This window comes from Filicampus tigris, chromosome 5 (genome assembly GCF_054856515.1).
Source record: "Filicampus tigris isolate MCC_2025a chromosome 5, RoL_Ftig_1.0, whole genome shotgun sequence".
NCBI classification, from domain to species: Eukaryota; Metazoa; Chordata; class Actinopteri; order Syngnathiformes; family Syngnathidae; genus Filicampus; species Filicampus tigris.
In genome coordinates this window covers 8,855,715-8,870,653 of record NC_141221.1, presented here as the reverse complement: position 1 = coordinate 8,870,653, position 14,939 = coordinate 8,855,715, and the positions used below count along the sequence as shown (strand labels likewise).

Here is a 14,939-nt window from a genome sequence, read left to right as displayed (position 1 = left end):
CGGATGAGCAACCTGATCCGCTTATGTCTTTAGGGCCCTGTCCTGTCAGGAAAGCACAGATTTCATTGGTGCAGAACAGCAGACTGCAAAGTGCTGACCGACACGACTTTTTATTTGTATTTTGTATGTATGTGTATGACGTCCTCAGATTAGAGATGGTGGCAGTTCCAGCTGTAATGGTTTGAGGGGTTTTATCTGCATGGATGGATGGATGAACAAGGACCCGTTTTCAGCTTGAGAGCCCCAAATAGTTATTTGGTTCCTTCCGTGGACCCGAATTTACGAAATTATTATCCTGGCAAGTTTTAGGTGACCCCTAGCTTTTGTGTTATGCTTTTTAGGGCTGCTACGATGAATAAAAAAAAAAAAACGGTAATATTTTCATTACAGGAAAAAAACATGACTACAGTTGCAGGCGGAGTCCTTCAGCACGGTTTACAGACAGCCAGCTCTACACTGTCATTCACTGACACCCATGTCACTCACCGGGCCAGGTCCTGCCTTTTAAAGCCATACACACTCAAAGCCACAGACACTGGAAGTAGAACATTAGGCACGTGGCCACAAGTGAACAAAATGATACCTACAACTCACATGCACAGTATTGTTTATCCATCCATCCATCATCCAAGCAGTTCATCCTCACGAGGAGCCTTTCCCAGCTGTCTTCGGGCAGTAAGCGGGGTACACCCTGAACTGGTTGCCAGCCAATCGCAGGGAACACAAAGCCCAAACAAACATTCACACTCGCAATCACACCCAGGGACAATTTAGAGTGTTCAATTAATCTACCGGGCATGTTTTTGGAATGTGTGAGGAAACCGGAGTACCCGCAGAAAACCCACGCAAGCACGAAGAGAACATGCAAACTCCGCACGGGAAGGCCAGGGCCGGATTCAAATCCATGACCTCTGCACTGTGAGCTGGACGTGCTAACCAGTCGATCACCGTGCCGCCCGTAGTATTGAATTCATGCAAAAATCAATGTTTATTCGATTACTTGATTAATCTAAAGGATAATCAGTGGAATACTCGGCGCTAATGTTTTGTCACAGCAGTCATATGCTTTTTCTGCCTTGGCCGGAGGTCTGCACTCTAGTGAGTGACGTTCTGGTTATATTGCACGGCTGGAACAGCATCTAATGGTGGCCCTCGCCTTTTGCGCAACACTGTAGATCATCATCATAAAAATCGATATATCCATAGAAACTAATGGTAAAGAACACAGCACCCATGAATGCGTTACAACTAGCATCAATTCAAATACGCTTTGCCAATAAAAATGTGTGCCTGCATGATGAGCAATAAACAAAAACTTGCAATATATTACTCAGTCGTCAATCCGGCAAAAACAGCATCGATGTGTTACGGGTGTTTAAATTGAAGGAAATAAGAAAGAACATCTTTTCATCATTTGTCCCCTATAAGGACAGACTGACAGCTGGTAAGGCTAAACCTGGAGCCACCGCCTCCTCTTTCTTCAATTCCATTAAGTTGATTTACTTTGTTACGACAATCTCATTAATCACGTTTCCTCCGAATATAATCTGCCTGTCAATCTACAGCAGGCTTGGAAAAAAAAAAATCCGCCGGTAACAACGCAGCCGAGTGATTGCAGTACATAGTGACGGCGGACATCGTTTTGGATGTTTGGTGTTTGTGTGTGAGGAGGAGGAGTCAGACTTGTTGTGTTTATCTTGAGAGAGGCAGCTGGACAAGAGGGAGACACAGAATGAAGGAAGACACGCATGATGATGAATTAGTTTGACAGAGACAGTCACAGGGATGAAATGTTAATTTGAACGCCCCAGAGGATGTCCTCCAGAGGACGGACACACACACACACACACGCACGCACGCACGCAGGCAAGCACACACACTGATACACAATTTTACAGTGAGGAGGAATTGTAATTGTTGTCGGTGAGTTGCTTGTTTGTGTTACTGCAATCATCAGTCATTGCGGGCTGCTGGGCCGTTACTTTCAATGTCAGACTAAATTGTGAGCAAAACATTTTATATCATTAACCACATTATTCACGTTCATCCATTTCCCTCCTCTTTAGAAGTAATGGGGAATGGGTTATAAATGAATGAATTTTGTTCAAGTTTTCGACCTCTTGCAAAGGCGCAATCTTGTGGTGAGCTGACAAGGAGCCGGAATGAACCTTGACTGACTGTATACCATGGAAAATAATCATTAGGTTTGTTGTTGGGAAGTTGCGGGTGTTACAACCTTTCATGGGAAAAAGTGTCGGTGTTAAAATAGGACTGCAACGATTAAGTGAATAACGAACGATTCGACTAGAAAAGATTCTCTGCCTCGAAGCGTCACGGGGATAACTGAACAGGGCTAGCCAAAACTGCTCTCTCATTTGCTGACGTGCACATCACTCACCATGCCAGACCTCACCTTTAAAGTCCAATTAATCTATGAATATTATTTTAACAATTGCTTCCGGTAGAGTGCTGACAATTAGCCTTCTTTTAACTGCCTGACCTTTAATGTATTGCCTTTTAAATAGTACCTTTAAAGACATGAAGTTGTAAATGTAGGCTAGCTGAACCCTCTCAAGGTACATGGTCGCTATTAATTCTTAGACCATTTGGTTAGAAACTATGAGGCTCATCTCAATATAATCTCTGTCAGAGCACTAACAAGGAACCTATAGTTAGCAACCTGGCTTCTAATTTTAGCTCCCTTCAACTGTCGGATGATGTACTTTAAATCTTTTAAATCAGTAGGATTCTTGTTTTGTCAGTTTCAACTTGTGGCTGGTGGAGCTCTGACTAAGAACATATTTGAATGAATGCTACTGGCAATAACTTTTTGGGGAATCTTGCCCAACTGTTTTAACTCGTTAACTGCCAGACATTTTCAGACCCTCTTTTACCCTAATGTTTGTAAAAATAAATTCCTGGGACTGAATGGCTGGAATGTGAAAAGACAAGTAAATTCATCAATGGCAGTGAATGAGTTAAAGAGCAATAACTAAATCTGCACTCGGTAGAACAAAGACCTTGACCAAGGCCAAACAAATACAATTTGGATCAGAAACAATCTGTATCCTGACCAACAAATGCGTACAAACACTTTTCACAAAACATGTGTTTTATCACCCACTTTCAACCTCTCATCTTTGTCATCAAGATTTGTCTTGAAATGACTGCGCGGGCGTCATGAATCAGAGTTCTCCAGCTATCAGTCACTGAGCTTTGATAAAGCGTCGCTGCCGTTTGTCTCTTTCAAAATGGCCTCCCACTACACGGTCCATCAAACTCTCTCTGAAAAGACGGCCCACATGACGCCTCTTTATCTAGTGAATAAACGGGGGTGATTGATGCGTCTCGCGAAACTGTTGTTTTTCCCTGTCTAATCCCTCTCCGAACCCAATGCAGCAACCATTCCCAATTTATCCTACAACTTCATCTCAGATATCAGCCCAAAGCGTGGTAAGGTATTAAAAAAGATGCTTAAATGCTTCCCTTTACTCCTGATGGGTTTTATTTAAGGAAGTAGGCATTTTCTTAACTCTGGATGGAAGTCACACGCCCACCCATATGACCGGCTCACCAGAGATACAACACCTGCCAGAAGTAAACGTGTAACCGCAAGACCACCTCTTTCTGCTTTGTTCGAGACCAAGAACCACAGTCCCAGCTTCATTTGGCTTTCTCTCTCTTCCGTGCTCGTCGTTACTCTGACAAGAAGTCATAACCAGGTCAAGATCAAAACCAGAGAGGATTTGGTGAAGGTTTCTGGCAGGAGATCTTTGTCTGGTAGCTTGAAGAGATGGATAAAGTCCTTTTAAATTAACAAAGGAGTGTTTGAAAGTGTCCAATGAGAGCAAGCTTTTGTCAGTTAAGAGGAACGACACTTCCAATTGGTCCGGACTAAAGCAGAAGATGAGACATGACGTGTTTTGCATAACCAGTGGTCACACTGGCGTCTTTAATGTCGGAACCAAAACCCAAAACAAAAATGCTGTCTGCTGGGTTAAATGTGCTTGAGATGCCTGTGCTGAACATTTTTTCCCTACGTTTTATTCTATTATTTAACTAGTGGTGCATATCGTTGGTCTTCATCGTCTGATTATTTATTAAGCGCCAGGTTTCCCACGATTGCAACTGTGGAAGCTTATTTTCCCCAAATGTTTGAACTCAGTCACTAATGGCGAAGTGGTTCTCTCACCTGACGTCGGTGCAGGCAGCGTATGTTCTGATTCCACTCAAGGACAATGTGAATTTGACTGAATGGTTGTTTCTCTCTAAGTTTGCCCTGTGATGGACCAGTTCAAGGTAAAGTCCGCCAGGATAGGGTCCAATTACCCACAAACCTAATGAAGACAAGTGGTAGTGGTAGAAAATGGATAGATGTTTCCCATGATCGCTTTCATTCTTGAAGCACGCTAGCTGAACTGTTGCATCCTTCAATCTGCCCCAAAATAGGCCTCACAGTCTGACAACGACATTTGTTTCCTTCACTGTTGATGCACTTTTTGGTGACTGAATATACTGATGTTGGAAGCACACGACTAAAGTAAGCAAGGCATTGAAACCCCAGGGGTACTGATGAAGATGATAGTGTGTGACAGTTTCTCTCTTTTGCCTTTTGTAGTTAAGTTGCCACAGCAGCTGGTGTATTTCTCAAATCTGTCCAAGAAAGAAACTTTTTTGGAAAATGGAAACCACTTTCAAGAAAGCTCGGAAGGTGATTGGGTTGAAGTCATAAAGTAGACGAGTAACCAAAACTCCCTTTCACACTGGTCAGTTCCTTGGCCTAAGTGTAAGGTTCCGATTGTTGAAGGAGGTCTACAAATGTGGCAGATTTATGACGCCTCGAGGTATTCGCTCCTGTTTTGTAGGGCTATAAACTTGCATTCTTACTCATCCTGCTACCTTTAATGCTTTTTGTGTTTTGACGAAAACAATCTTAGTGATAAGCACTCCAATTATGCTTTTTGTCTGCCGCGCACCATGCTCTCCGACCCCACCGGGGACACTGATGACCAGTGATGTACAGCCTTGGCTCTCCTCATTAAGGCAACAGTTCCATTAGAAAAATGGACTGACAGAGTCGATTTAATACGTTGCTGATCACAAATAGATGGAAAATTACTTATCGGAAAACCGTCATCTGTGCTTGTTTAGGACATTTATGATGGGAGGATGCTAAAGGAAGGGGGCAATGCTGAGGAGGTTGTTGTCAATTAGCTTATTTATTTGTTTATTTATTTTTTGTATCCGTGTGTCAAGAGATAGTTAAGATGGCATTTTGGATATCGTCGCTGTCCTGTGAAAAACATTTATGTCCTATTTTGGAATTTTTTTTTTTTTTTTTACATTTTCACGTTAATGCGATGTCTGTAACACGGAAACATCATTCACGTGAAAATAAGAAAATTGAAAAAAAAAAATGGACATAAGTGTTTTTCTCAGGACAGGGACGATATGCTTTGTGTGTGATTTTCCGGTCTCGGATGAACAGCCAGTACGGTAGACCTGCGCTGCAATTACAACACTACGGCAATGATGTGAGTTGCATTTGGAGTCTGTGAAGTCTTATGATGTCTTTGCTAATTCCATTTACTATTGTAGTGTCAAATCAAAACAGAACACCCTTAAGACAGCAGCACATTTTTACTTGTCACACATAGTTACATTTGCAATTAGCATATGTGCTTTTCTGCAGTCGAGCATTTAAAGCGCTACGGGCACTTACGTCATCATTGCATCATTGACAGTGGCCTTCAAATGCATTTCCTCACCCATTCCTAACCCTTTTTTTTATGTCAATTCACTTTGACCCTAAGACTCATAAATGAACTTGTGTTAATTGTAAAGAACACAACTCTCTCGAGGCACCAGCATTCAGTCGTCATAAAACAGCTGTGCTTTTATGAACTGACGCTTTATTGTTTGTCATGCAAATTGCCTCAAAGTGTTGATACAATATACCGATTGACAACGTGTATCTTCAACCATGCAAAAAAATGTAAATGTATCAAGTTAGCATGAGCTCACGGAGCTATGGTCAATAGGTGATTAGGCTACGTGGCTAAGTAGCCTATTTTAATTGGTTCAGCGTAGGGAGATTTTGTTAGAAGCTTTTGCAAGTGGTCATTGTGTTACAAGTCAGTAAATATCAAGAAAACATTTCATTGAAAATTACAACACAAAGGCGCCTCATTGGAGTAACTCGCTTAGCCATATATGTTGAAAAAGAACCATAATTGCTTACCACCCACCTCACTATAAGTTTGTAGAACCATTATGTTAAAATACTACTAATAATAATATCCAATATAATGAATATTTGCATTAGATGAGATGAAAAAAATACAAATGGAAAGACATGCTGCTCTTAAACAGCTAAGAAAGTGAAATACAACTGAATAATTAAAAAACGAAATTCAGTTGAACAGCGAAGGCATTGTTAACAAGGTTTATTATAATTATATTGTCAATATGATGTTGAATAAAACAAAATGACATGAAAAAAGTCCTTGGTTAAACAGCCAAAAAATGTAAAAATGAAAAAGTAGCTTATGCTTAAATATGATTCATTATGATGAAATACTGTATACTAACACGCCATAATTGCTTGTCATTTTTTTGTGTTAAAATGTTTAATTTGAAGGAATTTTCAATGAATGCCCTATGAAAAGTTAAGCAACACTTTAATTTCACATTTCCATATTCCACAGAAGCACACCTACAAGAATTTGTGTTTTTTAAAATTTTTTTATATAGAGCATCTTAAACATTATGGAAGCGATTGTGGCACTTGGTGATTCGCTTGCCTGGCCACTGCTACCTCGTTGTCCTTAGTTCAGTGATGCTGGCTGCATCCCCCTAACAATATGTTGCACAGAGATAACACGATTTACATTCTGTGTCCGATGCATTGCCATTGAGCATCTGCGGATTCGGGAAATGATGCATTAGCGGAAAACATGATCCTCTGTTATCAGTATCACATGCTAACACGGAGTGTAATTAAATCAAGCTTTTCCCATCCTCTATTATAAATACTGTACATGGTTTGTCACCAAATAAGTGAATAAGGCGTTTAGTTGGAGAGAGACAAAATGGAATAAATAAAGGGTGTTTGAACAAGGCGCTGTACAATAAATCAATAGGACAGATGGCCTAGTAATGAGAAGAGGCTAAGGAAGTGAGTGCTAGTTGTAGGCTGTACTCTCCTGTGGCCTGCACATTACCTTTAAAGAGATTAGCATCACGTTCTGTCACAGTCGATGGAAGGGGAAGGCACCGGCGAGCCAGCTATCAGCCGGTACACTCACTCACTCAGCATAATGGAACCTGCATGAAATTGAAGCTCTGCAGATTAAAAAAAAAAAAAAAAAATAGGCCATTAACGAAGATGAAATGATTTGGAGTGATGGTAAAATGAAATCATGGAGCATGGAGGGGACTTTACACTAGAATGCTTTATCACGTGGCGGTTTATGAGATGGCGCGCTATTTCGTGCCTCGTGTGTCTTCTTTGTGGTCGCGTGAACTTTGAACTGATGATGAGCTGATGTTTCTTGCCTGTTCCTCTCTGTCTGGCGCTTGGGGTTGAGTTATTAAAAAACTAAACGGGGGTATGATATGCTCTAAAGCAGCGGCCCTCAACCACAGGGCCTCCGTGAGCTGCTCGGACTAAAAAACAAAAAAAAAACAAAAGCATTTTATTGATCATTAGGGTATTAATGGTTTTATTTAGAAAGTTAGACGTCCTGCGCTCCTGTTCACCTGTGAAACCGCTCGTCTCGGTCATTTGGTATGATATGGTAAAAGCTAGCAAAAATGAAGGAAAGAACGCTACATATGATAGACAATTTCAGCAGTCCTACTTAAAACGTGTTATAGATGATTCTCGGGCACCGAAACCGATCACACGATTTCCATGGCAACTTGAGCCAGACTTCAGCACTTCATTGCCACACACGACAGACAAAGGAGAGGGTGAGATGGCAGGAAATCATACTCATGCCAAATTGTCTGGATACTGCGTATCCTGCCACATTTTAAAAAACGTGCACGTTAGCTTCACTGAAGACTCTTAATTGTCAATCGGCGTGAATGTGAGTGCGAATAATTGTCTCTCTGGAAAGGCTCCAGCTCATCCGTAATTCAAGTGAGTAGAAACAGTATAGAAAATGGATGGATGGATGAATCGCAACTTTGTATTGAGCAGAAAAATTCATAGTTGGTGGTTGGGCACTGAGCCTTTAGCCTCTAATGCAAATTAACCATGAGCGGATGGAAAGATTCCATGACATATCTGTAATACTTTTGTGTGGGATATATACATGTGTAAATCCAGGCTGTAAGGATTCCAAGTCAATACCCAGCATGAGAAAGTTTCCATTTTCACCCCAAACTCTTCTCAAACCCGAAAAAAAAAAAAATCAAATAGTGAGCAGCTGTTCCATTATCGACTCAGAGACCTTTCTCATTTACAGCCTGTCAAGGAAAAAAAACAGGAGGCTGTAAATATCCATCTCGCGCTTCTATTGTTTTATTGATTCCTCATCGTCTTCTATTTAAGTCAAAACCACCCAAGGAGCACATGCTATCATCCCTTGGCTACTTCTCGATAAAATATCCTTGCAAATTCCTGCAGCACCTTAAAAAGAAAGAATGCACGAATGAGTCCACTTTCTGTCTGCAAGATATTACACAAAAAAAGCATTTTAAGGCTCATGCATTTTAGATTCGTAGAAACTTAACCAAGGACAGAAATGGATTTTTCCGTTATATAGCGGGAAAAAGCCAAAGGAGGGCATGTGTTGCTGCTAGCTATTTCTCAACATACGTCCATTTGTTTATAACACAAGCTGTCCTAAAGTATGACTTAACCTCACCTCGAATGGGACATATTACAGAAAATTGGATTTTTAATGTCTTGTTTACAAATAGCTGGGTCTATGGAGTGTCTGCCCACCCAAGAAGTGGAAATTAGACAACCAAAGAAAAACTTGTATCTGGCTATTTTTGAAAATGTTCTTTGGCCTTTCTGTTATGCAACAGTTAGGCCAGTTTACAAAACCACCCCCACATCTAGTTCTCCTGCCCCTGACATCAGGAGAAGAAGGGTGTGACGCCTCATCTTCCGTGTCAAAGCAAAAGGGGTAGCTGCACTGACTTTTTTTTTTACTTCCATAGATTAGCGTTAGCTAACAGCGTTGGCATCTGTGTCACGTACCTGTTGCTCAGTGAAGTTGCTGACGCAGCCTTGCAAGTAGAAGCCACTTGCTTGCCTGTTCAATCATAGTAACAAAAAAGTATTTGGCATTGGTCGGGCTACGCAGTCACTCACTTGCATCAGGCAGGGTCACACCCTCAAAAGAGGCTAATCTTAGCAAGACAAGAAATCGGGTGAGGAAAGAGTCCTATACTTCTTGATCCTTGGGGTGTTTTGACAAAAGCACGTGACGTGTTACTAACAACCGTCTGTAAATGGTTGGAGCCTTAAAAGCCAAATGATCTCAACTCGGGTTTCACAGCTGGAAGCTCGCCACAAGGCAAAGCAGCATCACCTTCGGGAGCGCCACAATCTGCCTTGAAGGGAGTTTCCCAATGAAATTCACCTTGTAGTGTGTGACAGCTTCAACAGCCCCCCCGCCCGCCGCCGCTCCACAGGGAGGCGCCGAGGCGCAGTGTAAATGGCATTTAGAGCAGTGACATTCCGGTGATGTTTCTTCTCGTCCACCGCACCTGGCCAGAAAACAAATCTCCCAAATCACACTTGGCGCTCTTTGGCCAAGGTTCGAGAGCACACGGCGAGGTGACCTGTGAACTCAAAGCGTCGGGCGAGACAGAAATTTGGATCAAACGACAGTTAGAAAAGGTCACGGGCGATCGAGCGTGTCCTACTCTGCGACGTATTTGCCGGCACTTTTCGGATTCTATCTGCCTGAGCAAACTGTGACATTCAAATGTGTTACCTGTTTTTTTTTTTTTTTATGATTGAGGTGAGCTTTTGAAAATGCACTTCACACTTTTTGGGGTAAACTTTTTTAAGGTGAGGGAGGAAACAAAGTAAACCGAATCATGAGGTTATGCAATGGTACTGAGACAGCCTTCTAATTGCGCACAATAATTCATCCACCATCTATATCGGTTCCTGTTCTGGACCTTTGGGAAAATGGAGCCTATTCCAGCTGACTTGGACGAGGAGGGTTATGCCCTGGACTGATCGCATGTCAATCACAGGAGATTGGGGAAAAGAGCGGTGCCCTTTTCAAAACAGTTACTGCTGAGTTTCACCTAAAGCACCTAGTCATTTATGGTACAACATCAGTTTAGGTTTTGCTGAAATTGACTTCGATACTTGCCACACAGTGAGAACGATGTTAGAAAATCCTGCTGCAGGCTTTCCTGTGTGGGATCTGTATGTGTTCCCTGCAAGTTGACCCTGGTTGCTCTGGCTTCCTCAGACAAACCATGCACATGAATTGAAGATTCTAAATTGTCCATAGGTGCATATGTGGGTGTTAATGTTTGTTTGTCTCTTTTGCCCTGTGGCCGACTGGCTACCGATGCAGGGTGTGAACCTCTTCTTGTCCAAAGTTGGCTGGGATCGGCTCCAGTTTACCTGCAAAACCAGATGAGGACAAAAGTTGTTGATGTTGGAAGTTGTTATGTTGGAAGTCTAGATCTTGCCAAATCCGGATTCAATTGGACCCGGTCTACAATTGACCGGTGACCAGTCCCGGTTGCACCATTCCCCATGACACAGTGGGAGAAAATGGAGGGATGTTTTCGAGAGGCATTCCAGATACTCCTCTGCATGTTTCAGCATCCGAGTTGGTTCTTGACCTACTTTTAATCTTAAATCACAAGCAGTGCAGGTTTTTCTGCTTGTTGGTGTGATGTCGGTGCACATTTGAGATCTTTCTCACACGCCGCTCTCCCACCAGTCTCTTTTGTCAAAGTGCTTCAAAGCATCCCGCTGGTTTATCAGTTTAATGATTAAAATGCACGGATTCATGCACGGACTGAACTGAATGTCTTTAACATCCCAGAGGCGACGTTATTAAGACAACGGCTTATCTCTACACCGTGAATGCCTTTTTTGTAAGGCTGCTATTTGGCAAAGTTGGCACTGAGCCTCCGATCTCTTGTTCCTTGTGCTTCCCTGGAGCCCTTTTTGGCTCACTTCCACAATCAATCCATCAGGCCTTAAAAAGGAGACGTCCATGCATCAGAGGCCTCTGTTTCAATAAATGGCCCGACAGCGACGGGGCGCCTCATTCATGCCCACTTCATTGTCTTTTAATAATCAAACCATGATGGATTATCTTGGTACCGATATTGACTTGAAAGCAAGAAATCAGAGGGAGGCAAAGAATTGTGGGGAGGTTGTGTGTCAATGTTTGCGGGCTTACTGTAGTTTGGATGCTGGTTTCGTGCCGCTTCCTCTTGAGGCAACGCTCCTTGGTTCAAGCTCCTTCGGTGTCTCTTCTCTTGGATTCATCAAGCAGAGCTGACAAGTAAAAAAAAAAAAGCTTTGGCTCCATTTGGGAGCCTTGATGCTTGGATGTGTTCCATGTTGGTGGATCAGAGCCTTCAAGTCTCGACTGTTCTATGCAATCTTTTCTGCCTGATCTTTTCCCTTTCTGCTCTCAGGCACTATTCAGACTTCACATTAACATGCATGTCGGGTGAGGGGATCAGTGGGTGGACATCTTCGGGTAAAGTTTAACTGCAAGAAAAAGTAAATGTATTGTGAATGTCTGATTGCTCTATATGAAACATTGTTTTGGCATTGCGCAAGCCCAAATTGGACCAGCACCAAATTTTGCACCTCCTAATATACTTGCGTTTTGTTTGCGCCTGAATTCATGAACATCCATACATCAGTCACTGAAACGTATTCTGCAGTCCTGACACAATGAGAAAAAAAAAATCAAAGACTTTCTGAAACCGAATGGCAAAAACACTGTGATTAACGGAGACCAGATTGTGATTTATTGGCATCCGACATATGGTTGACTGGAGATTAGTCTGCAATTGTCTGGCAACCAGTCTGTGAATGACTAGCAACCGGTCTGCAATTGAGTGATGGCGGCCAGCCTGAGATTGTTTGGAGATGACCCTAGGATTAATTACTAGTCATTCTCAGACCATTCTGCGAAGGACCAGTTTGTGAATGACTGGTAGCTAGTAAAGTGAACTATTGACTGAAGATCGTTCTGCAATTTCACATCAAAATGTAGTTACTAGTGACTTATCTGTGATTGTGTGGCCATCCGTCTGCCATTGACTGATGACCAGTTTGCTGTGAACTGACCACTCTCTGAATGACTGGCAACCAGTTTGTGAATGACCGGAGACCAGTCCGCCATTAACCAGTGAGAAGCGTTTGATTGATGACCGAGCAGCCCAAGCAAACTCTTATCTTACCTGAGTGTGAAGTGGGAACTCTGTCAACTCTAAAGTGGGAGAAAATTGATCAAGTGATGTTTGTTTACTCTCACTGCGTGTCAAATGTAGTAATGTAAGCACTCACAGAGCGAGCTACCACCTATGAATAAAGTCAATAATGCACACTTCAAACGCTTGCCAACTCTCAAACTAATCAAGAAGAATATGACTGAATGCTACTGCTTTACACCACACAAAATCAACATGCGTTTCTTATTGTTTATGTCCATAACTCAAAGAAAGAGTTACAGATGGATATAGATATGCAACAACTCACATGATAATAGGATTTTAGGATTTGGACTAAATTTTTGTCAATTTAAGACATGTTTGGAAGGAGGCTATGGACGACTAATGACGTCTGAACTGACAAAACTTAGAAAACAGCTTCTGATCTGGGCTCTAAAGGAACTTGAGTCATGCAATGTGGGCCTATGTTGATACAAACATCTCCCTCCTCATTTCATACTTGATAGAAGAGGTGCTTTCTAAGCTATGTGCTATTTATATACAGAAAACTGTTTTGCGCTTCATGGAAATGTCACACAGCAAAAAACATTAGTCCAACCTGTCATTTAAAATCACTTTTCTTCTCAACCATGTGCCATGAAAAGCAGTGGCGGGCTGTGCATTTCTGTGTGTGGAATTACCTGACTTAATCCACTTCTCAATGCCACTATAATCACAGAACAGTTATAGAAATCCTCAATACTACACAAAAACGCAAAATAGCAGCACAAACAAACAAACAGTGCCATAACATTATCTGTAGCAATTCAGAATCTTTATTTAATGTCTAATACCCAGATAATTTCATATTAATATCCAATAACATTCCCAAAACGCAACACTTTTAAATAAAAATTCTTTCCAGAGATGCTGATTGTTAAATGTATTGACATGCAGATTGCTCCAGAGCTAGCCGAAAGTGGCTGAAACCAACATCTGACCAACCAATCAGAGAACGGAAAATGCTGATGTTATTCTGAGTAGGCTACCGGTACTTGACTCTGTGAGGCAAATTTGATTGCCTGCTGATATTAGGCCCTGGTCAGATTAGTATGACATGGCAGCATATAGATCTTGAAATCTGATTGGACAAAAAAAAAAAAAATACATTTACTTACATGCACTGGAAGCAGTGAAGCCAAGAGAAATGAGAATTTAATGGAACAAACGTTAGAATTTAGGATGTTATTTCAAGCGGAAGTCAACATTTCATATATTTTCTAAGAATACGTTCTATGCAGGCCCACTAGTTGAAACAATGCAATATGATTAATACGACATATGAGTTGAGCAGCAAAATCCACCCATTTTTAGCCATCTCTGGGGGCAGCCATTTTGTCATTTCTGTCAACTGAAAATGACATCATATCTAGTCACGGCTCAGGTAACGACCAATCATAGCTCAGCTTCAGAGCCAACAGGTGAGCCGTGATTAGTCGTAATCTGAGCCCTGAGGGTCTGTGATGTCATTTTCAGTCGACAGAAGTGACAAAATGGCCGCCCCCTGAGATGGCTAAAAGCGGGTGGATTTATCTGCTTAACTCATATTTCATATTAATTATATTGCCTGGTTTCTACATACAACATTTTTCAAGAACATATTCTTGAAAAAAAATATGACTTCCCCTTAAAAGGAAAATATGCAACCCTTGAGCAACCTTTACCTGCTTTTATTCTTCTATCCTATATCTAAAGGGTCTTCTTTTTCATAAACAAAAGAGGTGTTCTACCTGTCCAAACAGTAGCTTTTCCTCAGGTGGGCCCCACATTTCAATCATGTCCCGCGACCACACTGCCACTAAGACGGTCCCTCCCTGTGGCGCTCCTGTCATCTGCGTACGTTAGCCTGCCTGCCAAATATAAACACAGGCACGCCGCCCTCGTATCAAAGCTGTCAGACGGCATTTACAAGAAGCTGCCACTTAACTATAAATATGGAACACTTCCTCTTCTTATACGCCTGCCTGCGATGAAGAAACAACACTTAGACCGACGTGCCTCCGTTGTCTTCAGCGATTAAAAAGCATGTCCAACAACACTTTAATCACTTTTCCTCAATATAAACATTTGAGTGGAAATGTCTTCATCCTACCATTGCTCTCTTTAAATTTACAGAAAGTGATGCATAGTAAAGAGATAAAGTAGTTTTGTCAGGTTTTTGTAAAGTTGACTGGCTTGCTTAGGAAGTGTTGTGAGGCCTCCCATAAGAATTCTTCATAGGATTGTGTAAAACTTTGCACTGTAAAGAGTCGAAAAGTTTGTTGGTTTGTTCGGCGGTTAATTAGTTATCAGATACCCCGGTACTGACCCGCTCTTATTGCTAACTGAAACAAACTAGCACAAAGAAAGATTCACTTTTATGAGAGGATTTTTTTTTTCTGCCTTAGTCATGTTGGAACTGCCCCCTGCTACATTCAAAATGAAAAGGTGTGGACTTGTCATCTTACACTATTTTCCATTAACCAGGATCATGTAGCTAGCTAACAAAA

General features: G+C 41.7%; 1 protein-coding gene and 2 long non-coding RNA genes across 6 annotated transcripts in view; 1 reads left to right on the top strand and 2 right to left on the bottom strand.

Annotated features, from left to right (window-relative positions):
- Positions 1-14,939, top strand: part of sema6a (sema domain, transmembrane domain (TM), and cytoplasmic domain, (semaphorin) 6A) — a 138,671-nt gene that overhangs the window by 40,762 nt on the left and 82,970 nt on the right. The gene's annotated exons all lie outside the window — the stretch shown is intronic.
- On the bottom strand, positions 6,793-9,901 carry LOC147147159 (uncharacterized). Its single transcript, XR_015086905.1, has 3 exons — positions 9,603-9,901; positions 7,224-7,344; positions 6,793-6,855 (listed from the first exon to the last, which is right to left on the bottom strand). It is a non-coding gene; the product is annotated as an uncharacterized LOC147147159 (long non-coding RNA).
- Positions 10,151-12,068, bottom strand: LOC147147158 (uncharacterized). Its single transcript, XR_015086904.1, has 3 exons — positions 11,838-12,068; positions 11,403-11,719; positions 10,151-10,609 (listed from the first exon to the last, which is right to left on the bottom strand). It is a non-coding gene; the product is annotated as an uncharacterized LOC147147158 (long non-coding RNA).